Here is a 25,591-nt window from a genome sequence, read left to right as displayed (position 1 = left end):
AAAGCGAGCTATGGCAAAATGTTAAGAGACCTTTTTTGTAGAGAATTAAGTTTCCTAGTTTTTATGTTCTATGATATTTTTTGATCAGATGCGTAGTTCTCGAGATATATCAAGATATTTAAAAGTTCCGAAGCCGCACCAACATAATAGAGATACAGAAACACCGTGGCCCCTTTCTTTGAGATAACTCTGCACTAGCGCGAGCCGCAAATGCCACTTACAGCTTAGCTGTGCAGAAGAAGAACAACAAGAAGAAGAAATATCTCGAAATATGTCCGTCAGGCCCCTTCCCTTGAGATAAATCTGCAAATATCTCGGAAACGAAGCGAGCTATGGCAAAATGTTAAGAGACCTTTTTTGTACAGAATTATGTTTCCTACTTTTTATGTTCTATGATATTTTTTGATCAGAAGCGTAGTTTTCGAGATATATCGAGATACTTAAAAGTTCCGAAGCCGCACCAACATAATAGAGATACAGAAACACCGTGGCCCCTTTCTTTGAGATAACGGTGCACTAGTGCGAGCCGCAAATGCCACTTCCAGCTTAGCTGTGCAGAAGAAGAACAACAAGAAGAAGAAATATCTCGAAATATGTCCGTCAGGCCCCTTCCCTTGAGATAAATCTGCAAATATCTCGGAAACGAAGCGAGCTATGGCAAAATGTTAAGAGACCTTTTTTATACTGAATTATGTTTCCTACTTTTTATGTTCTATGATATTTTTTGATCAGACGCGTAGTTCTCGAGATATATCAAGATATTTAAAAGTTCCGAAGCCGCACCAACATAATAGAGATACAGAAACACCGTGGCCCCTTTCGTTGAGATAACTCTGCACTAGTGCGAGCCGCAAATGCCACTTCCAGCTTAGCTGTGCAGAAGAAGAACAACAAGAAGAAGAAATATCTCGAAATATGTCCGTCAGGCCCCTTCCCTTGAGATAAATCTGCAAATATCTCGGAAACAAAGCGAGCTATGGCAAAATGTTAAGAGACCTTTTTTGTAGAGAATTAAGTTTCCTACTTTTTATGTTCTATGATATTTTTTGATCAGATGCGTAGTTCTCGAGATATATTAAGATATTTAAAAGTTCCGAAGCCGCACCAACATAATAGAGATACAGAAACACCGTGGCCCCTTTCTTTGAGATAACTCTGCACTATTGCGAGCTGCAAATGCCACTTCCAGCTTAGCTGTGCAGAAGAAGAACAACAAGAAGAAGAAGTATCTCGAAATATGTCCGTCAGGCCCCTTCCCTTGAGATAAATCTGCAAATATCTCGGAAACGAAGCGAGCTATGGCAAAATGTTAAGAGATCTTTTTTGTAGAAAATTAAGTTTCCTACTTTTTATGTTCTATGATATTTTTTGATCAGATGCGTAGTTCTCGAGATATATCAAGATATTTAAAAGTTCCGAAGCCGCACCAACATAATAGAGATACAGAAACACCGTGGCCCCTTTCTTTGAGATAACTCTGCACTAGCGCGAGCCGCAAATGCCACTTACAGCTTAGCTGTGCAGAAGAAGAACAACGAGAAGAAGAAATATCTCGAAATATGTCCGTCAGGCCCCTTCCCTTGAGATAAATCTGCAAATATCTCGGAAACGAAGCGAGCTATGGCAAAATGTTAAGAGACCTTTTTTGTTGAGAATTAAGTTTCCTACATTTTATGTTCTATGATATTTTTTGATCAGATGCGTAGTTCTCGAGGTATATCAAGATATTTAAAAGTTCCGAAGCCGCACCAACATAATAGAGATACAGAAACACCGTGGCTCCTTTCTTTGAGATAACTCTGCACTATTGCGAGCTGGAAATGCCACTTCCAGTTTAGCTGTGCAGAAGAAGAACAACAAGAAGAAGAAATATCTCGAAATATGTCCGTCAGGCCCCTTCCCTTGAGATAAATATGCAAATATCTCGGAAACGAAGCGAGCTATGGCAAAATGTTAAGCGACCTTTTTTGTAGAGAATTAAGTTTCCTACTTTTTATGTTCTATGGTATTTTTTGATCAGATGCGTAGTTCTCGAGATATATCAAGATATTTAAAAGTTCCGAAGCCCCACCAACATAATAGAGATACAGAAACACCGTGGCCCCTTTCTTTGAGATAACTCTGCACTATTGCGAGCTGCAAATGCCACTTCCAGCTTAGCTGTGCAGAGGAAGAACAACAAGAAGAAGAAATATCTCGAAATATGTCCGTCAGGCCAGTTCCTTTGAGTTGAATCTGCAAATATCTCGGAAACGAAGCGAGCTATGGCTAAATGTTAAGAGACCTTTTTTGTACAGAATTATGTTTCCTACAATTTATGTTCTATGATATTTTTTGATCAGAAGCGTAGTTTTCGAGATATATCGAGATACTTAAAAGTTCCGAAGCCGCACCAACATAATAGAGATACAGAAACACCGTGGCCCCTTTCTTTGAGATAACTGTGCACTAGTGCGAGCCGCAAATGCCACTTCCAGCTTAGCTGTGCAGAAGAAGAACAACAAGAAGAAGAAATATCTCGAAATATGTCCGTCAGGCCCCTTCCCTTGAGATAAATCTGCAAATATCTCGGAAACGAAGCGAGCTATGGCAAAATGTTAAGAGACCTTTTTTGTACAGAATTATGTTTCCTACTTTTTATGTTCTATGATATTTTTTGATCAGACGCGTAGTTCTCGAGATATATCAAGATATTTAAAAGCTCCGAAGCCGCACCAACATAATAGAGATACAGAAACACCGTGGCCCCTTTCTTTGAGATATCTCTGCACTATTGCGAGCTGCAAATGCCACTTCCAGCTTAGCTGTGCAGAAGAAGAACAACAAGAAGAAGAAATATCTCGAAATATGTCCGTAAAGGCCCCTTCCCTTGAGATAGATCTGCAAATATCTCGGAAACGAAGCGAGTTATGGCAAAATGTTAGGAGACCTTATTTGTAGAGAATTAAGTTTCCTACTTTTTATGTTCTATGATATTTTTTGATCAGATGCGTAGTTCTCGAGATATATCAAGATATTTAAAAGTTCCGAAACCGCACCAACATAATAGAGATACAGAAACACCGTGGCCCCTTTCTTTGAGATAACTCTGCACTAGTGCGAGCCGCAAATGCCACTTCCAGCTTAGCTGTGCAGAAGAAGAACAACAAGAAGAAGAAATATCTCGAAATATGTCCGTTAGGCCCCTTCCCTTGAGATAAATCTGCAAATATCTCGGAAACGAAGCGAGCTATGGCAAAATGTCAAGAGACCTTTTTTGTACAGAATTATGTTTCCTACTTTTTATGTTCTATGATATTTTTTGATCAGGCGCGTAGTTCTCGAGATATATCAAGATATTTAAAAGTTCCGAAACCGCACCAACATAATAGAGATACAGAAACACCGTGGCCCCTTTCTTTGAGATAACTCTGCACTAGTGCGAGCCGCAAATGCCACTTCCAGCTTAGCTGTGCAGAAGAAGAACAACAAGAAGAAGAAATATCTCGAAATATGTCCGTTAGGCCCCTTCCCTTGAGATAAATCTGCAAATATCTCGGAAACGAAGCGAGCTATGGCAAAATGTTAAGAGACCTTTTTTGTAGAGAATTAAGTTTCCTACTTTTTATGTTCTATGATATTTTTTGATCAGATGCGTAGTTCTCGAGATATATTAAGATATTTAAAAGTTCCGAAGCCGCACCAACATAATAGAGATACAGAAACACCGTGGCCCCTTTCTTTGAGATAACTCTGCACTATTGCGAGCTGCAAATGCCACTTCCAGCTTAGCTGTGCAGAAGAAGAACAACAAGAAGAAGAAGTATCTCGAAATATGTCCGTCAGGCCCCTTCCCTTGAGATATATCTGCAAATATCTCGGAAACGAAGCGAGCTATGGCAAAATGTTAAGAGACCTTTTTTGTAGAGAATTATGTTTCCTACAATTTATCTTCTATGATATTTTTTTATCAGAAGCGTAGTTTTCGAGATATATCGAGATATTTAAAGGTTCCGAAGCCGCACCAACATAATAGAGATACAGAAACACCGTGGCCCCTTTCTTTGAGATAACTCTGCACTAGTGCGAGCCGCAAATGCCACTTCCAGCTTAGCTGTGCAGAAGAAGAACAACAAGAAGAAGAAATATCTCGAAATATGTCCGTCAGGCCCCTTCCCTTGAGATAAATCTGCAAATATCTCGGAAACAAAGCGAGCTATGGCAAAATGTTAAGAGACCTTTTTTGTAGAGAATTAGGTTTCCTACTTTTTATGTTCTATGATATTTTTTGATCAGATGCGTAGTTCTCGAGATATATCGAGATATTTAAAAGTTCCGAAGCCGCACCAACATAATAGAGATACAGAAACACCGTGGCCCCTTTCTTTGAGATAACTCTGCACTAGTGCGAGCCGCAAATGCCACTTCCAGCTTAGCTGTGCAGAAGAAGAACAACAAGAAGAAGAAGTATCTCGAAATATGTCCGTCAGGCCCCTTACCTTGAGATAAATCTGCAAATATCTCGGAAACAAAGCGAGCTATGGCAAAATGTTAAGAGACCTTTTTTGTAGAGAATTAAGTTTCCTACTTTTTATGTTCTATGATATTTTTTGATCAGATGCGTAGTTCTCGAGATATATCAAGATATTTAAAAGTTCCGAAGCCGCACCAACATAATAGAGATACAGAAACACCGTGGCCCCTTTCTTTGAGATAACTCTGCACTAGCGCGAGCCGCAAATGCCACTTACAGCTTAGCTGTGCAGAAGAAGAACAACAAGAAGAAGAAATATCTCGAAATATGTCCGTCAGGCCCCTTCCCTTGAGATAAATCTGCAAATATCTCGGAAACGAAGCGAGCTATGGCAAAATGTTAAGAGACCTTTTTTGTACAGAATTATGTTTCCTACTTTTTATGTTCTATGATATTTTTTGATCAGACGCGTAGTTCTCGAGATATATCAAGATATTTAAAAGTTCCGAAGCCGCACCAACATAATAGAGATACAGAAACACCGTGGCCCCTTTCTTTGAGATATCTCTGCACTATTGCGAGCTGCAAATGCCACTTCCAGCTTAGCTGTGCAGAAGAAGAACAACAAGAAGAAGAAATATCTCGAAATATGTCCGTGAGGCCCCTTCCCTTGAGATAAATCTGCAAATATCTCGGAATCGAAGCGAGCTATGGCAAAATGTTAAGAGACCTTTTTTGTAGAGAATTAAGTTTCCTACTTTTTATGTTCTATGATATTTTTTGATCAGATGCGTAGTTCTCGAGATATATTAAGATATTTAAAAGTTCCGAAGCCGCACCAACATAATAGAGATACAGAAACACCGTGGCCCCTTTCTTTGAGATAACTCTGCACTATTGCGAGCTGCAAATGCCACTTCCAGCTTAGCTGTGCAGAAGAAGAACAACAAGAAGAAGAAGTATCTCGAAATATGTCCGTCAGGCCCCTTCCCTTGAGATAAATCTGCAAATATCTCGGAAACGAAGCGAGCTATGGCAAAATGTTAAGAGATCTTTTTTGTAGAGAATTAAGTTTCCTACTTTTTATGTTCTATGATATTTTTTGATCAGATGCGTAGTTCTCGAGATATATCAAGATATTTAAAAGTTCCGAAGCCGCACCAACATAATAGAGATACAGAAACACCGTGGCCCCTTTCTTTGAGATAACTCTGCACTAGTGCGAGCCGCAAATGCCACTTCCAGCTTAGCTGTGCAGAAGAAGAACAACAAGAAGAAGAAATATCTCGAAATATGTCCGTCAGGCCCCTTACCTTGAGATAAATCTGCAAATATCTCGGAAACAAAGCGAGCTATGGCAAAATGTTAAGAGACCTTTTTTGTAGAGAATTAAGTTTCCTACTTTTTATGTTCTATGATATTTTTTGATCAGATGCGTAGTTCTCGAGATATATCAAGATATTTAAAAGTTCCGAAGCCGCACCAACATAATAGAGATACAGAAACACCGTGGCCCCTTTCTTTGAGATAACTCTGCACTAGCGCGAGCCGCAAATGCCACTTACAGCTTAGCTGTGCAGAAGAAGAACAACAAGAAGAAGAAATATCTCGAAATATGTCCGTCAGGCCCCTTCCCTTGAGATAAATCTGCAAATATCTCGGAAACGAAGCGAGCTATGGCAAAATGTTAAGAGACCTTTTTTGTACAGAATTATGTTTCCTACTTTTTATGTTCTATGATATTTTTTGATCAGATGCGTAGTTCTCGAGATATATCAAGATATTTAAAAGTTCCGAAGCCGCACCAACATAATAGAGATACAGAAACACCGTGGCTCCTTTCTTTGAGATAACTCTGCACTATTGCGAGCTGGAAATGCCACTTCCAGTTTAGCTGTGCAGAAGAAGAACAACAAGAAGAAGAAATATCTCGAAATATGTCCGTCAGGCCCCTTCCCTTGAGATAAATATGCAAATATCTCGGAAACGAAGCGAGCTATGGCAAAATGTTAAGCGACCTTTTTTGTAGAGAATTAAGTTTCCTACTTTTTATGTTCTATGGTATTTTTTGATCAGATGCGTAGTTCTCGAGATATATCAAGATATTTAAAAGTTCCGAAGCCGCACCAACATAATAGAGATACAGAAACACCGTAGCCCCTTTCTTTGAGATATCTCTGCACTATTGCGAGCTGCAAATGCCACTTCCAGCTTAGCTGTGCAGAAGAAGAACAACAAGAAGAAGAAATATCTCGAAATATGTCCGTGAGGCCCCTTCCCTTGAGATAAATCTGCAAATATCTCGGAAACGAAGCGAGCTATGGCAAAATGTTAAGAGACCTTATTTGTAGAGAATTAAGTTTCCTACTTTTTATGTTCTATGATATTTTTTGATCAGATGCGTAGTTCTCGAGATATATCAAGATATTTAAAAGTTCCGAAACCGCACCAACATAATAGAGATACAGAAACACCGTGGCCCCTTTCTTTGAGATAACTCTGCACTAGTGCGAGCCGCAAATGCCACTTCCAGCTTAGCTGTGCAGAAGAAGAACAACAAGAAGAAGAAATATCTCGAAATATGTCCGTTAGGCCCCTTCCCTTGAGATAAATCTGCAAATATCTCGGAAACGAAGCGAGCTATGGCAAAATGTTAAGAGACCTTTTTTGTAGAGAATTAAGTTTCCTACTTTTTATGTTCTATGATATTTTTTGATCAGATGCGTAGTTCTCGAGATATATCAAGATATTTAAAAGTTCCGAAGCCGCACCAACATAATAGAGATACAGAAACACCGTGGCCCCTTTCTTTGAGATAACTCTGCACTGTTGCGAGCTGTAAATGCCACTTCCAGCTTAGCTGTGCAGAAGAAGAACAACAAGAAGAAGAAATATCTCGAAATATGTCCGTCAGGCCCCTGCCCTTGAGATATATCTGCAAATATCTCGGAAACTAAGCGAGCTATGGCAAAATGTTAAGAGACCTTTTTTGTAGAGAATTATGTTTCCTACAATTTATCTTCTATGATATTTTTTGATCAGAAGCGTAGTTTTCGAGATATATCGAGATATTTAAAGGTTCCGAAGCCGCACCAACATAATAGAGATACAGAAACACCGTGGCCCCTTTCTTTGAGATAACTCTGCACTAGTGCGAGCCGCAAATGCCACTTCCAGCTTAGCTGTGCAGAAGAAGAACAACAAGAAGAAGAAATATCTCGAAATATGTCCGTGAGGCCCCTTCCCTTGAGATAACTCTGCAAATATCTCGGAAACGAAGCGAGCTATGGCAAAATGTTAAGAGACCTTATTTGTAGAGAATTAAGTTTCCTACTTTTTATGATCTATGATATTTTTTGATCAGATGCGTAGTTCTCGAGATATATCAAGATATTTAAAAGTTCCGAAACCGCACCAACATAATAGAGATACAGAAACACCGTGGCCCCTTTCTTTGAGATAACTCTGCACTAGTGCGAGCCGCAAATGCCACTTCCAGCTTAGCTGTGCAGAAGAAGAACAACAAGAAGAAGAAATATCTCGAAATATGTCCGTTAGGCCCCTTCCCTTGAGATAAATCTGCAAATATCTCGGAAACGAAGCGAGCTATGGCAAAATGTTAAGAGACCTTTTTTGTAGAGAATTAAGTTTCCTACTTTTTATGTTCTATGATATTTTTTGATCAGATGCGTAGTTCTCGAGATATATCAAGATATTTAAAAGTTCCGAAGCCGCACCAACATAATAGAGATACAGAAACACCGTGGCCCCTTTCTTTGAGATAACTCTGCACTGTTGCGAGCTGTAAATGCCACTTCCAGCTTAGCTGTGCAGAAGAAGAACAACAAGAAGAAGAAATATCTCGAAATATGTCCGTCAGGCCCCTGCCCTTGAGATATATCTGCAAATATCTCGGAAACGAAGCGAGCTATGGCAAAATGTTAAGAGACCTTATTTGTAGAGAATTAAGTTTCCTACTTTTTATGTTCTATGATATTTTTTGATCAGATGCGTAGTTCTCGAGATATATCAAGATATTTAAAAGTTCCGAAACCGCACCAACATAATAGAGATACAGAAACACCGTGGCCCCTTTCTTTGAGATAACTCTGCACTAGTGCGAGCCGCAAATGCCACTTCCAGCTTAGCTGTGCAGAAGAAGAACAACAAGAAGAAGAAATATCTCGAAATATGTCCGTCAGGCCCCTTCCCTTGAGATAAATCTGCAAATACCTCGGAAACCAAGCGAGCTATGGCAAAATGTTAAGAGACCTTTTTTGTAGAGAATTAAGTTTCCTACTTTTTATGTTCTATGATATTTTTCGATCAGAGGCGTAGTTCTCGAGATATATCAAGATATTTAAAAGTTCCGAAGCCGCACCAATATAATAGAGATACAGAAACACCGTGGCCCCTTTCTTTGAGATAACTCTGCACTATTGCGAGCTGTAAATGCCACTTCCAGCTTAGCTGTGCAGAAGAAGAACAACAAGAAGAAGAAATATCTCGAAGTATGTCCGTCAGGCCCCTTCCCTTGAGATATATCTGCAAATATCTCGGAAACGAAGCGAGCTATGGAAAAATGTTAAGAGACCTTTTTTGTAGAGAATTATGTTTCCTACAATTTATGTTCTATGATATTTTTTGATCAGAAGCGTAGTTTTCGAGATATATCGAGATATTTAAAAGTTCCGAAGCCGCACCAACATAATAGAGATACAGAAACATCGTGGCCCCTTTCTTTGGGATAACTCTGCACTATTGCGAGCTGGAAATGCCACTTCCAGTTTAGCTGTGCAGAAGAAGAACAACAAGAAGAAGAAATATCTCGAAATATGTCCGTCAGGACCCTTCCCTTGAGATATATCTGCAAATATCTCGGAAACGAAGCGAGCTATTGCAAAACGTTAAGAGACCTTTTTTGTAGAGAATTAAGTTTCCTACTTTTTATGTTGTATGATATTTTTTATCAGAAGCGTAGTTTTCGAGATATATCGAGATATTTAAAAGTTCCGGAGCCGCACCAACATAATAGAGATACAGAAACACCGTGGCCCCTTTCTTTGGGATAACTCTGCACTATTGCGAGCTGCAAATGCCACTTCCAGCTTAGCTGTGCAGAAGAAGAACAACAAGAAGAAGAAATATCTCGAAATATGTCCGTCAGGCCACTTCCCTTGAGATAAATCTGCAAATATCTCGGAAACGAAGCGAGCTATGGCAAAATGTTAAGAGACCTTTTTTGTAGAGAATTAACTTTCCTACTTTTTATGTTCGATGATATTTTTTGATCAGATGCGTAGTTCTCGAGATATATCAAGATATTTAAAAGTTCCGAAGCTGCACCAACATAATAGAGGTACAGAAACACCGTGGCCTCTTTCTTTGAGATAACTCTGCACTATTGCGAGCTGCAAATGCCACTTCGAGCTTAGCTGTGCAGAAGAAGAACAACAAGAAGAAGAAATATCTCGAAATATGTCCGTCAGACCCCTTCCCTTGAGATGAATCTGCAAATATCTCGGAAACGAAGTGAACTATGGCAAAATGTTAAGAGACCTTTTTTGTACAGAATTAAGTTTCCTACAATTTACGTTCTATGATATTTTTTGATCAGAAGCGTAGTTCTCGAGATATATCAACATATTTAAAAGTTCCGAAGCCGCACCAACATAATAGAGATACAGAAACACCGTGGCCCCTTTCTTTGAGATAACTCTGCACTAGTGCGAGCTGCAAATGCCACTTCCAGCATAGCTGTGCAGAAGAAGAACAACAAGAAGAAGAAATATCTCGAAATATGTCCGTCAGGCCCCTTCCCTTGAGATAAATCTGCAAATATCTCGGAAACGAAGCGAGCTATGGCAAAATGTTAAGAGACCTTTCTTGTAGAGAATTAAGTTTCCTACTTTTTATGTTCTATGATATTTTTTGATCAGATGCGTAGTTCTCGAGATATATCAAGATATTTAAAAGTTCCGAAGCCGCACCAACATAATAGAGATACAGAAACACCGTGGCCCCTTTCTTTGAGATAACTCTGCACTATTGCGAGCTGCAAGTGCCTCTTCCAGCTTAGCTGTGCAGAAGAAGAACAACAAGAAGAAGAAATATCTCGAAATATGTCCGTCAGGCCCTTCCCTTGAGATAAATCTGCAAATATCTCGGAAACGAAGCGAGCTATCGCAAAATGGTAAGAGACCTTTTTTGTAGAGAATTATGTTTCCTACAATTTATGTTCTACGATATTTTTTGATCAGAAGCGTAGTTTTCGAGATATATCGAGATATTTAAAAGTTCCGAAGCCGCACCAACATAATAGAGATACAGAAACACCGTGGCCCCTTTCTTTGAGATAACTCTGCACTATTGCGAGCTGTAAATGCCACTTCCAGCTTAGCTGTGCAGAAGAAGAACAACAAGAAGAAGAAATATCTCGAAGTATGTCCGTCAGGCCCCTTCCCTTGAGATATATCTGCAAATATCTCGGAAACGAAGCGAGCTATGGCAAAATGTTGAGAGACCTTTTTTGTAGAGAATTATGTTTCCTACAATTTATGTTCTATGATATTTTTTGATCAGAAGCGTAGTTTTCGAGATATATCGAGATATTTAAAAGTTCCGAAGCCGCACCAACATAATAGAGATACAGAAACATCGTGGCCCCTTTCTTTGGGATAACTCTGCACTATTGCGAGCTGGAAATGCCACTTCCAGTTTAGCTGTGCAGAAGAAGAACAACAAGAAGAAGAAATATCTCGAAATATGTCCGTCAGGACCCTTCCCTTGAGATATATCTGCAAATATCTCGGAAACGAAGCGAGCTATTGCAAAACGTTAAGAGACCTTTTTTGTAGAGAATTAACTTTCCTACTTTTTATGTTCGATGATATTTTTTGATCAGAAGCGTAGTTCTCGAGATATATCAAGATATTTAAAAGTTCCGAAGCCGCACCAACATAATAGAGATACAGAAACATCGTGGCCCCTTTCTTTGGGATAACTCTGCACTATTGCGAGCTGGAAATGCCACTTCCAGTTTAGCTGTGCAGAAGAAGAACAACAAGAAGAAGAAATATCTCGAAATATGTCCGTCAGGACCCTTCCCTTGAGATATATCTGCAAATATCTCGGAAACGAAGCGAGCTATTGCAAAACGTTAAGATACCTTTTTTGTAGAGAATTAAGTTTCCTACTTTTTATGTTGTATGATATTTTTTATCAGAAGCGTAGTTTTCGAGATATATCGAGATATTTAAAAGTTCCGAAGCCGCACCAACATAATAGAGGTACAGAAACACCGTGGCCTCTTTCTTTGAGATAACTCTGCACTATTGCGAGCTGCAAATGCCACTTCCAGCTTAGCTGTGCAGAAGAAGAACAACAAGAATAAGAAATATTTCGAAATATGTCCGTCAGGTCCCTTCCCTTAAGATAAATTTGCAAATATCTCGGAAACGAAGCGAGCTATTGCAAAACGTTAAGAGACCTTTTTTGTAGAGAATTAAGTTTCCTACTTTTTATGTTCTATGATATTTTTCGATCAGAGGCGTAGTTCTCGAGATATATCAAGATATTTAAAAGTTCCGAAGCCGCACCAACATAATAGAGATACAGAAACACCGTGGCCCCTTTCTTTGAGATTACTCTGCACGATTGCGAGCTGGAAATGCCACTTCCAGCTTAGCTGTGCAGAAGAAGAACAACAAGAAGAAGAAATATCTCGAAATATGTCCGTCAGGCCCCTTCCCTTGAGATATATCTGCAAATATCTCGGAAACGAAGCGAGCTATGGCAAAATGTTAGGAGACCGTTTTTGTAGAGAATTATGTTTCCTACTTTTTATGTTCTATGATATTTTTTGATCAGACGCGTAGTTCTCGAGATATATCAAGATATTTAAAAGTTCCGAAGCCGCACCAACATAATAGAGATACAGAAACACCGTGGCCTCTTTCTTTGAGATAACTCTGCACTATTGCGAGCTGCAAATGCCACTTCCAGCTTAGCTGTGCAGAAGAAGAACAACAAGAAGAAGAAATATCTCGAAATATGTCCGTCAGGCCCCTTCCCTTGAGATATATCTGCAAATATCTCGGAAACGAAGCGAGCTATGGCAAAATGTTAAGAGACCTTTTTTGTAGAGAATTATGTTTCCTACAATTTAGGTTCTATGATATTTTTTGATCAGAACCGTAGTTTTCGAGATATACCGAGATATTTAAAAGTTCCGAAGCCGCACCAACATAATAGAGATACAGAAACACCGTGGCCCCTTTCTTTGAGATAACTCTGCACTAGTGCGAGCCGCAAATGCCACTTCCAGCTTAGCTGTGCAGAAGAAGAACAACAAGAAGAAGAAATATCTCGAAATATGTCCGTCAGGCCCCTTCCCTTGAGATAAATACGCAAATATCTCGGAAACGAAGCGAGCTATGGCAAAATGTTAAGAGACCTTTTTTGTAGAGAATTAAGTTTCCTACTTTTTATGTTCTATGATATTTTTTGATCAGATGCGTAGTTCTCGAGATATATCAAGATATTTAAAAGTTCCGAAGCCGCACCAACATAATAGAGATACAGAAACACCGGGGCCCCTTTCCTTGAGATAACTCTGCATTATTGCGAGCTGCAAATGCCACTTCCAGCGTAGCTGTGCAGAGGAAGAACAACAAGAAAAAGAAGTATCTCGAAATATGTCCGTCAGGCCCGTTCCTTTGAGCTGAATCTGCAAATATCTCGGAAACGAAGCGAGCTATGGCAAAATGTTTAGAGACCTTTCTTGTAGAGAATCAAGTTTCCTACTTTTTATGTAGTATGATATTTTTTGATCAGATGCGTAGTTCTCGAGATATATCAAGATATTTAAAAGTTCCGAAGCCGCACCAACATAATAGAGATACAGAAACACCGTGGCCCCTTTCTTTGGGATAACTCTGCACTATTGCGAGCTGCAAATGCCACTTCCAGCTTAGCTGTGCAGAAGAAGAACAACAAGAAGAAGAAATATCTCGAAATATGTCCGTCAGGCCACATCCCTTGAGATAAATCTGCAAATATCTCGGAAACGAAGCGAGCTATGGCAAAATGTTAAGAGACCTTTTTTGTAGAGAATTAAGTTTCCTACTTTTTATGTTCGATGATATTTTTTGATCAGATGCGTAGTTCTCGAGATATATCAAGATATTTAAAAGTTCCGAAGCAGCACCAACATAATAGAGGTACAGAAACACCGTGGCCTCTTTCTTTGAGATAACTCTGCACTATTGCGAGCTGCAAATGCCGCTTCGAGCTTAGCTGTGCAGAAGAAGAACAACAAGAAGAAGAAATATCTCGAAATATGTCCGTCAGACCCCTTCCCTTGAGATGAATCTGCAAATATCTCGGAAACGAAGCGAGCTATGGCAAAATGTTAAGAGACCTTTTTTGTAGAGAATAATGTTTCCTACAATTTACGCTCTATGATATTTTTTGATCAGAAGCGTAGTTTTCGAGATATATCGAGATATTTAAAAGTTCCGAAGCCGCACCAACATAATAGAGATACAGAAACACCGTGGCCCCTTTCTTTGAGATAACTCTGCACTAGTGCGAGCCGCAAATGCCACTTCCAGCTTAGCTGTGCAGAGGAAGAACAACAAGAAGAAGAAATATCTCGAAATATGTCCGTCAGGCCAGTTCCTTTGAGCTGAATCTGCAAATATCTCGGAAACGAAGCGAGCTATGGCAAAATGTTAAGAGACGTTTTTTGTAGAGAATTATGTTTCCTACTTTTTATGTTCTATGATATTTTTTGATCAGACGCGTAGTTCTCGAGATATATCAAGATATTTAAAAGTTCCGAAGCCGCACCAACATAATAGAGATACAGAAACACCGTGGCCCCTTTCTTTGAGATATCTCTGCACTATTGCGAGCTGCAAATGCCACTTCCAGCTTAGCTGTGCAGAAGAAGAACAACAAGAAGAAGAAATATCTCGAAATATGTCCGTTAGGCCACTTCCCTTGAGATAAATCTGCAAATATCTCGGAAACGAAGCGAGCTATGGCAAAATGTTAAGAGACCTTTTTTGTAGAGAATTAAGTTTCCTACTTTTTATGTTCGATGATATTTTTTGATCAGATGCGTAGTTCTCGAGATATATCAAGATATTTAAAAGTTCCGAAGCAGCACCAACATAATAGAGGTACAGAAACACCGTGGCCTCTTTCTTTGGGATAACTCTGCACTATTGCGAGCTGCAAATGCCGCTTCGAGCTTAGCTGTGCAGATGAAGAACAACAAGAAGAAGAAATATCTCGAAATATGTCCGTCAGACCCCTTCCCTTGAGATGAATCTGCAAATATCTCGGAAACGAAGCGAGCTATGGCAAAATGTTAAGAGACCTTTTTTGTAGAGAATAATGTTTCCTACAATTAACGATCTATGATATTTTTTGATCAGAAGCGTAGTTTTCGAGATATATCGAGATATTTAAAAGTTCCGAAGCCGCACCAACATAATAGAGATACAGAAACACCGTGGCCCCTTTCTTTGAGATAACTCTGCACTAGTGCGAGCCGCAAATGCCACTTCCAGCTTAGCTGTGCAGAGGAAGAACAACAAGAAGAAGAAATATCTCGAAATATGTCCGTCAGGCCAGTTCCTTTGAGCTGAATCTGCAAATATCTCGGAAACGAAGCGAGCTATGGCAAAATGTTAAGAGACGTTTTTTGTAGAGAATTATGTTTCCTACAATTTGTGTTCTATGATCTTTTTTGATCAGAAGCGTAGTTTTCGAGATATATCGAGATACTTAAAAGTTCCGAAGCCGCACCAACATATTAGAGATACAGAAACACCGTGGCCCCTTTCTTTGAGATAACTGTGCACTAGTGCGAGCCGCAAATGCCACTTCCAGCTTAGCTGTGCAGAAGAAGAACAACAAGAAGAAGAAACTTCTCGAAATATGTCCGTCAGGCCCCTTCCCTTGAGATAAATCTGCAAATATCTCGGAAACGAAGCGAGCTATGGCAAAATGTTAAGAGACCTTTTTTGTAGAGAATTAAGTTTCCTACTTTTTATGTTCTATGATATTTTTTGATCAGATGCGCAGTTCTCGAGATATATCAAGATATTTAAAAGTTCCGAAGCCGCACCAACATAATAGAGATACAGAAACACCGTGGCCCCTTTCTTTGAGATAACTGTGCACTAGTGCGAGCCGCAAATGCCACTTCCAGCTTAGCTGTGCAGAAGAAGAACAACAAGAAGAAGAAATATCTCGAAATATGTCCGTCAGGCCCCTTCCCTTGAGATAAACCTGCAAATATCTCGGAAACGAAGCGAGCTATGGCAAAATGTTAAGAGACCTTTTCGTAGAGAATTATGTTTCCTACTTTTTATGTTCTATGATATTTTTTGATCAGACGCGTAGTTCTCGAGATATATCAAGATATTTAAAAGTTCCGAAGCCGCACCAACATAATAGAGATACAGAAACACCGTGGCCCCTTTCTTTGAGATAACTCTGCAATAGTGCGAGCCGCAAATGCCACTTCCAGCTTAGCTGTGCAGAAGAAGAACAACAAGAAGAAGAAATATCTCGAAATATGTCCGTTAGGCCCCTTCCCTTGAGATAAATCTGCAAATATCTCGGAAACGAAGCGAGCTATTGCAAAATGTTAAGAGACCTTTTTTGTAGAGAATTATGTTTCCTACAATTTATGTTCTATGATATTTTTTGATTAGAAGCGTAGTTTTCGAGATATATCGAGATATTTAAAAGTTCCGAAGCCGCACCAACATAATAGGGATACAGAAACACCGTGGCCCCTTTCTTTGAGATAACTCTGCAATAGTGCGAGCCGCAAATGCCACTTCCAGCTTAGCTGTGCAGAAGAAGAACAACAGGAAAAAGAAGTATCTCGAAATATGTCCGTCAGGCCCGTTCCTTTGAGCTGAATCTGCAAATATCTCGGAAACGAAGCGAGCTATGGCAAAATGTTAAGAGACGTTTTTTGTAGAGAATTATGTTTCCTACAATTTATGTTCTATGATATTTTTTGATCAGAAGCGTAGTTTTCGAGATATATCGAGATATTTAAAAGTTCCGAAGCCGCACCAACATAATAGAGATACAGAAACACCGTGGCCCCTTCCTTTGAGATAACTCTGCACTAGTGCGAGCCGCAAATGCCACTTCCAGCTTAGCTGTGCAGAAGAAGAACAACAAGAAGAAGAAATATCTCGAAATATGTCCGACAGGCCCTTTCCCTTCAGATAAATCTGCAAATATCTCGGAAACGAAGCGAGCTATGGCGAAATGTTAAGAGACCTTTTTTGTAGAGAATTAAGTTTCCTACTTTTTATCTTCTATGATATTTTTTGATCAGATGCGTAGTTCTCGAGATATATCAAGATATTTAAAAGTTCCGAAGCCGCACCAACATAATACAGATACAGAAACACCGTGGCCCCTTTCTTTGAGATAACTCTGCACTAGTGCGAGCCGCAAATGCCACTTCCAGCTTAGCTGTGCAGAAGAAGAACAACAAGAAGAAGAAATATCTCGAAGTATGTCCGTCAGGCCCCTTCCCTTGAGATAAATCTGCAAATATCTCGGAAACGAAGCGAGCTATGGCAAAATGTTAAGAGACCTTTTTTGTAGAGAATTAAGTTTCCTACTTTTTATGTTCTATGATATTTTTTGATCAGAAGCGTAGTTTTCGAGATATATCGAGATATTTAAAAGTTCCGAAGCCGCACCAACATAATAGAGATACAGAAACACCGTGGCCCCTTTCTTTGAGATAACTCTGCACTAGTGCGAGCCGCAAATGCCACTTCCAGCTTAGCTGTGCAGAAGAAGAACAACAAGAAGAAGAAATATCTCGAAATATGTCCGTTAGGCCCCTTCCCTTGAGATAAATCTGCAAATATCTCGGAAACGAAGCGAGCTATGGCAAAATGTTAAGAGACCTTTTTTGTAGAGAATTAAGTTTCCTACTTTTTATGTTCTATGATATTTTTTGATCAGATGCGTAGTTCCCGAGATATATCAAGATATTTAAAAGTTCCGAAGCCGCACCAACATAATAGAGATACAGAAACACCGTGGCCCCTTTCTTTGAGATAACTCTGCACTATTGCGAGCTGCAAATGCCACTTCCAGCTTAGCTGTGCAGAAGAAGAACAACAAGAAGAAGAAATATCTCGAAATATGTCCGTCAGGCCCCTTCCCTTGAGATAAATCTGCAAATATCTCGGAAACGAAGCGAGCTATGGCAAAATGTTAAGAGACGTTTTTTGTAGAGAATTAAGTTTCCTACTTTTTATGTAGTATGATATTTTTTGATCAGATGCGTAGTTCTCGAGATATATCAAGATATTTAAAAGTTCCGAAGCCGCACCAACATAATAGAGATACAGAAACACCGTGGCCCCTCTGTTTGAGATAACTCGGCACTATTTCGAGCTGCAAATGCCACTTCCAGCTTAGCTGTGCAGAAGAAGAACCACAAGAAGAAGAAATATCTCGATATATGTCCGTCACGCCCCTTCCCTTGAGATAAATCTGCAAATATCTCGGAAACGAAGCGAGCTATGGCAAAATGTTTAGAGACCTTTCTTGTAGAGAATTAAGTTTCCTACTTTTTATGTAGTATGATATTTTTTGATCAGATGCGTAGTTCTCGAGATATATCAAGATATTTAAAAGTTCCGAAGCCGCACCAACATAATAGAGATACAGAAACACCGTGGCCCCTTTCTTTGAGATAACTCTGCACTATTGCGAGCTGCAAATGCCACTTTGAGCTTAGATGTGCAGAAGAAGAACAACAAGAAGAAGAAATATCTCGAAATATGTCCGTCAGACCCCTTCCCTTGAGATGAATCTGCAAATATCTCGGAAACGAAGCGAGCTATGGCAAAATGTTAAGAGACCCTTTTTGTAGAGAATAATGTTTCCTACAATTTACGTTCTATGATATTTTTTGATCAGAAGCGTAGTTTTCGAGATATATCGAGATATTTAAAAGTTGCGAAGCCGCACCAACATAATAGAGATACAGAAACACCGTGGCCCCTTTCTTTGAGATAACTCTGCACTATTGCGACCTGCAAATGCCACTTCCAGCTCAGCTGTGCAGAAGAAGAACAACAAGAAGAAGAAATATCTCGAAATATGTCCGTCAGGCCCCTTCCCTTGAGATAAATCTGCAAATATCTCGGAAACGAAGCGAGCTATGGCAAAATGTTAAGAGACCTTTTTTGTAGAGAATTAAGTTTCCTACTTTTTATGTTCTATGATATTTTTTGATCAGAAGCGTACTTTTCGAGATATATCGAGATATTTAAGAGTTCCGAAGCCGCACCAACATAATAGAGATACAGAAAAACCGTGGCCCCTCTCTTTGAGATAACTCTGCACTATTGCGAGCTGCAAATGCCACTCCCAGCTTAGCTGTGCAGAAGAAGAACAACAAGAAGAAGAAATATCTCGAAATATGTCCGTCAGGCCCCTTCCCTTGAGATAAATCTGCAAATATCTCGGAAACGAAGCGAGCTATGGCGAAATGTTAAGAGACCTTTTTTGTAGAGAATTAAGTTTCCTACTTTTTATCTTCTATGATATTTTTTGATCAGATGCGTAGTTCTCGAGATATATCAAGATATTTAAAAGTTCCGAAGCCGCACCAACATAATAGAGATACAGAAACACCGTGGCCCCTCTGTTTGAGATAACTCTGCACTATTGCGAGCTGCAAATGCCACTTCCAGCTTAGCTGTGCAGAAGAAGAACAACAAGAAGAAGAAATATCTCGATATATGTCCGTCACGCCCCTTCCCTTGAGATAAATCTGCAAATATCTCGGAAACGAAGCGAGCTATGGCAAAATGTTTAGAGACCTTTCTTGTAGAGAATTAAGTTTCCTACTTTTTATGTAGTATGATATTTTTTGATCAGATGCGTAGTTCTCGAGATATATCAAGATATTTAAAAGTTCTGAAGCCGCACCAACATAATAGAGATACAGAAACACCGTGGCCCCTCTGTTTGAGATAACTCTGCACTATTTCGAGCTGCAAATGCCACTTCCAGCTTAGCTGTGCAGAAGAAGAACCACAAGAAGAAGAAATATCTCGATATATGTCCGTCACGCCCCTTCCATTGAGATAAATCTGCAAATATCTCGGAAACGAAGCGAGCTATGGCACAATGTTAAGAGACCTTTTTTGTAGAGAACTAAGTTTCCTACTTTTTATGTTCTATGATATTTTTTGATCAGACGCGTAGTTCTCGAGATATATCAAGATGTTTAAAAGTTCCGAAGCCGCACCAACATAATAGAGATACAGAAACACCGTGGCCCCTTTCTTTGAGATAACTCTGCACTATTGCGAGCTGTAAATGCCACTTCCAGCTTAGCTGTGCAGAAGAAGAACAACAAGAAGAAGAAATATCTCGAAATATGTCCGTCAGGCCCCTTCCCTTGAGATATATCTGCAAATATCTCGGAAACGAAGCGAGCTATGGCAAAATGTTAAGAGACCTTTTTTGTAGAGAATTATGTTTCCTACAATTTATGTTCTATGATATTTTTTGATCAGAAGCGTAGTTTTCGAGATATATCGAGATATTTAAAAGTTCCGAAGCCGCACCAACATAATAGAGATACAGAAACATCGTGGCCCCTTTCTTTGGGATAACTCTGCACTATTGCGAGCTGGAAATGCCACTTCCAGTTTAGCTGTGCAGAAGAAGAACAACAAGAAGAAGAAATATCTCGAAATATGTCCGTGAGGCCCCTTCCCTTGAGATATATCTGCAAATATCTCGGAAACGAAGCGAGCTATGGCAAAATGTTAAGAGACCTTATTTGTAGAGAATTAAGTTTCCTACTTTTTATGTTCTATGATATTTTTTGATCAGAAGCGTAGTTTTCGAGATATATCGAGATATTTAAAAGTTCCGAAGCCGCACCAACATAATAGAGATACAGAAACACCGTGGCCCCTTTCTTTGAGATAACTCTGCACTAGTGCGAGCCGCAAATGCCACTTCCAGCTTAGCTGTGCAGAGGAAGAACAACAAGAAGAAGAAATATCTCGAAATATGTCCGTCAGGCCAGTTCCTTTGAGCTGAATCTGCAAATATCTCGGAAACGAAGCGAGCTATGGCAAAATGTTAAGAGACGTTTTTTGTAGAGAATTATGTTTCCTACAATTTGTGTTCTATGATCTTTTTTGATCAGAAGCGTAGTTTTCGAGATATATCGAGATACTTAAAAGTTCCGAAGCCGCACCAACATATTAGAGATACAGAAACACCGTGGCCCCTTTCTTTGAGATAACTGTGCACTAGTGCGAGCCGCAAATGCCACTTCCAGCTTAGCTGTGCAGAAGAAGAACAACAAGAAGAAGAAACTTCTCGAAATATGTCCGTCAGGCCCCTTCCCTTGAGATAAATCTGCAAATATCTCGGAAACGAAGCGAGCTATGGCAAAATGTTAAGAGACCTTTTTTGTAGAGAATTAAGTTTCCTACTTTTTATGTTCTATGATATTTTTTGATCAGATGCGCAGTTCTCGAGATATATCAAGATATTTAAAAGTTCCGAAGCCGCACCAACATAATAGAGATACAGAAACACCGTGGCCCCTTTCTTTGAGATAACTGTGCACTAGTGCGAGCCGCAAATGCCACTTCCAGCTTAGCTGTGCAGAAGAAGAACAACAAGAAGAAGAAATATCTCGAAATATGTCCGTCAGGCCCCTTCCCTTGAGATAAACCTGCAAATATCTCGGAAACGAAGCGAGCTATGGCAAAATGTTAAAAGACCTTTTCGTAGAGAATTATGTTTCCTACTTTTTATGTTCTATGATATTTTTTGATCAGACGCGTAGTTCTCGAGATATATCAAGATATTTAAAAGTTCCGAAGCCGCACCAACATAATAGAGATACAGAAACACCGTGGCCCCTTTCTTTGAGATAACTCTGCAATAGTGCGAGCCGCAAATGCCACTTCCAGCTTAGCTGTGCAGAAGAAGAACAACAAGAAGAAGAAATATCTCGAAATATGTCCGTTAGGCCCCTTCCCTTGAGATAAATCTGCAAATATCTCGGAAACGAAGCGAGCTATGGCAAAATGTTAAGAGACCTTTTTTGTAGAGAATTATGTTTCCTACAATTTATGTTCTATGATATTTTTTGATTAGAAGCGTAGTTTTCGAGATATATCGAGATATTTAAAAGTTCCGAAGCCGCACCAACATAATAGGGATACAGAAACACCGTGGCCCCTTTCTTTGAGATAACTCTGCAATAGTGCGAGCCGCAAATGCCACTTCCAGCTTAGCTGTGCAGAAGAAGAACAACAGGAAAAAGAAGTATCTCGAAATATGTCCGTCAGGCCCGTTCCTTTGAGCTGAATCTGCAAATATCTCGGAAACGAAGCGAGCTATGGCAAAATGTTAAGAGACGTTTTTTGTAGAGAATTATGTTTCCTACAATTTATGTTCTATGATATTTTTTGATCAGAAGCGTAGTTTTCGAGATATATCGAGATATTTAAAAGTTCCGAAGCCGCACCAACATAATAGAGATACAGAAACACCGTGGCCCCTTCCTTTGAGATAACTCTGCACTAGTGCGAGCCGCAAATGCCACTTCCAGCTTAGCTGTGCAGAAGAAGAACAACAAGAAGAAGAAATATCTCGAAATATGTCCGACAGGCCCCTTCCCTTGAGATAAATCTGCAAATATCTCGGAAACGAAGCGAGCTATGGCGAAATGTTAAGAGACCTTTTTTGTAGAGAATTAAGTTTCCTACTTTTTATCTTCTATGATATTTTTTGATCAGATGCGTAGTTCTCGAGATATATCAAGATATTTAAAAGTTCCGAAGCCGCACCAACATAATACAGATACAGAAACACCGTGGCCCCTTTCTTTGAGATAACTCTGCACTAGTGCGAGCCGCAAATGCCACTTCCAGCTTAGCTGTGCAGAAGAAGAACAACAAGAAGAAGAAATATCTCGAAGTATGTCCGTCAGGCCCCTTCCCTTGAGATAAATCTGCAAATATCTCGGAAACGAAGCGAGCTATGGCAAAATGTTAAGAGACCTTTTTTGTAGAGAATTAAGTTTCCTACTTTTTATGTTCTATGATATTTTTTGATCAGAAGCGTAGTTTTCGAGATATATCGAGATATTTAAAAGTTCCGAAGCCGCACCAACATAATAGAGATACAGAAACACCGTGGCCCCTTTCTTTGAGATAACTCTGCACTAGTGCGAGCCGCAAATGCCACTTCCAGCTTAGCTGTGCAGAAGAAGAACAACAAGAAGAAGAAATATCTCGAAACATGTCCGTCAGGCCCCTTTCCTTGAGATAAATCTGCAAATATCTCGGAAACGAAGCGAGCTATGGCAAAATGTTAAGAGACCTTTTTTGTAGAGAATTATGTTTCCTACTTTTTATGTTCTATGATATTTTTTGATCAGACGCGTAGTTCTCGAGATATATCAAGATATTTAAAAGTTCCGAAGCCGCACCAACATAATAGAGATACAGAAACACCGTGGCCCCTTTCTTTGAGATAACTCTGCAATAGTGCGAGCCGCAAATGCCACTTCCAGCTTAGCTGTGCAGAAGAAGAACAACAAGAAGAAGAAATATCTCGAAATATGTCCGTTAGGCCCCTTCCCTTGAGATAAATCTGCAAATATCTCGGAAACGAAGCGAGGTATGGCAAAATGTTAAGAGACCTTCTTTGTAGAGAATTAAGTTTCCTACTTTTTATGTTCTATGATATTTTTTGATCAGATGCGTAGTTCCCGAGATATATCAAGATATTTAAAAGTTCCGAAGCCGCACCAACATAATAGAGATACAGAAACACCGTGGCCCCTTTCTTTGAGATAACTCTGCACTATTGCGAGCTGCAAATGCCACTTCCAGCTTAGCTGTGCAGAAGAAGAACAACAAGAAGAAGAAATATCTCGAAATATGTCCGTCAGGCCCCTTCCCTTGAGATAAATCTGCAAATATCTCGGAAACGAAGCGAGCTATGGCAAAATGTTAAGAGACGTTTTTTGTAGAGAATTAAGTTTCCTACTTTTTATGTAGTATGATATTTTTTGATCAGATGCGTAGTTCTCGAGATATATCAAGATATTTAAAAGTTCCGAAGCCGCACCAACATAATAGAGATACAGAAACACCGTGGCCCCTCTGTTTGAGATAACTCGGCACTATTTCGAGCTGCAAATGCCACTTCCAGCTTAGCTGTGCAGAAGAAGAACCACAAGAAGAAGAAATATCTCGATATATGTCCGTCACGCCCCTTCCCTTGAGATAAATCTGCAAATATCTCGGAAACGAAGCGAGCTATGGCAAAATGTTTAGAGACCTTTCTTGTAGAGAATTAAGTTTCCTACTTTTTATGTAGTATGATATTTTTTGATCAGATGCGTAGTTCTCGAGATATATCAAGATATTTAAAAGTTCCGAAGCCGCACCAACATAATAGAGATACAGAAACACCGTGGCCCCTTTCTTTGAGATAACTCTGCACTATTGCGAGCTGCAAATGCCACTTCGAGCTTAGATGTGCAGAAGAAGAACAACAAGAAGAAGAAATATCTCGAAATATGTCCGTCAGACCCCTTCCCTTGAGATGAATCTGCAAATATCTCGGAAACGAAGCGAGCTATGGCAAAATGTTAAGAGACCCTTTTTGTAGAGAATAATGTTTCCTACAATTTACGTTCTATGATATTTTTTGATCAGAAGCGTAGTTTTCGAGATATATCGAGATAGTTAAAAGTTGCGAAGCCGCACCAACATAATAGAGATACAGAAACACCGTGGCCCCTTTCTTTGAGATAACTCTGCACTATTGCGACCTGCAAATGCCACTTCCAGCTTAGCTGTGCAGAAGAAGAACAACAAGAAGAAGAAATATCTCGAAATATGTCCGTCAGGCCCCTTCCCTTGAGATAAACCTGCAAATATCTCGGAAACGAAGCGAGCTATGGCAAAATGTTAAAAGACCTTTTCGTAGAGAATTATGTTTCCTACTTTTTATGTTCTATGATATTTTTTGATCAGACGCGTAGTTCTCGAGATATATCAAGATATTTAAAAGTTCCGAAGCCGCACCAACATAATAGAGATACAGAAACACCGTGGCCCCTTTCTTTGAGATAACTCTGCAATAGTGCGAGCCGCAAATGCCACTTCCAGCTTAGCTGTGCAGAAGAAGAACAACAAGAAGAAGAAATATCTCGAAATATGTCCGTTAGGCCCCTTCCCTTGAGATAAATCTGCAAATATCTCGGAAACGAAGCGAGCTATGGCAAAATGTTAAGAGACCTTTTTTGTAGAGAATTATGTTTCCTACAATTTATGTTCTATGATATTTTTTGATTAGAAGCGTAGTTTTCGAGATATATCGAGATATTTAAAAGTTCCGAAGCCGCACCAACATAATAGGGATACAGAAACACCGTGGCCCCTTTCTTTGAGATAACTCTGCAATAGTGCGAGCCGCAAATGCCACTTCCAGCTTAGCTGTGCAGAAGAAGAACAACAGGAAAAAGAAGTATCTCGAAATATGTCCGTCAGGCCCGTTCCTTTGAGCTGAATCTGCAAATATCTCGGAAACGAAGCGAGCTATGGCAAAATGTTAAGAGACGTTTTTTGTAGAGAATTATGTTTCCTACAATTTATGTTCTATGATATTTTTTGATCAGAAGCGTAGTTTTCGAGATATATCGAGATATTTAAAAGTTCCGAAGCCGCACCAACATAATAGAGATACAGAAACACCGTGGCCCCTTCCTTTGAGATAACTCTGCACTAGTGCGAGCCGCAAATGCCACTTCCAGCTTAGCTGTGCAGAAGAAGAACAACAAGAAGAAGAAATATCTCGAAATATGTCCGACAGGCCCCTTCCCTTGAGATAAATCTGCAAATATCTCGGAAACGAAGCGAGCTATGGCGAAATGTTAAGAGACCTTTTTTGTAGAGAATTAAGTTTCCTACTTTTTATCTTCTATGATATTTTTTGATCAGATGCGTAGTTCTCGAGATATATCAAGATATTTAAAAGTTCCGAAGCCGCACCAACATAATACAGATACAG

Source organism: Osmia lignaria, unplaced genomic scaffold (genome assembly GCF_051020975.1).
Source record: "Osmia lignaria lignaria isolate PbOS001 unplaced genomic scaffold, iyOsmLign1 scaffold0002, whole genome shotgun sequence".
Lineage (NCBI taxonomy): Eukaryota > Metazoa > Arthropoda > Insecta > Hymenoptera > Megachilidae > Osmia > Osmia lignaria.
This window is presented reverse-complemented; position numbering follows the sequence as displayed.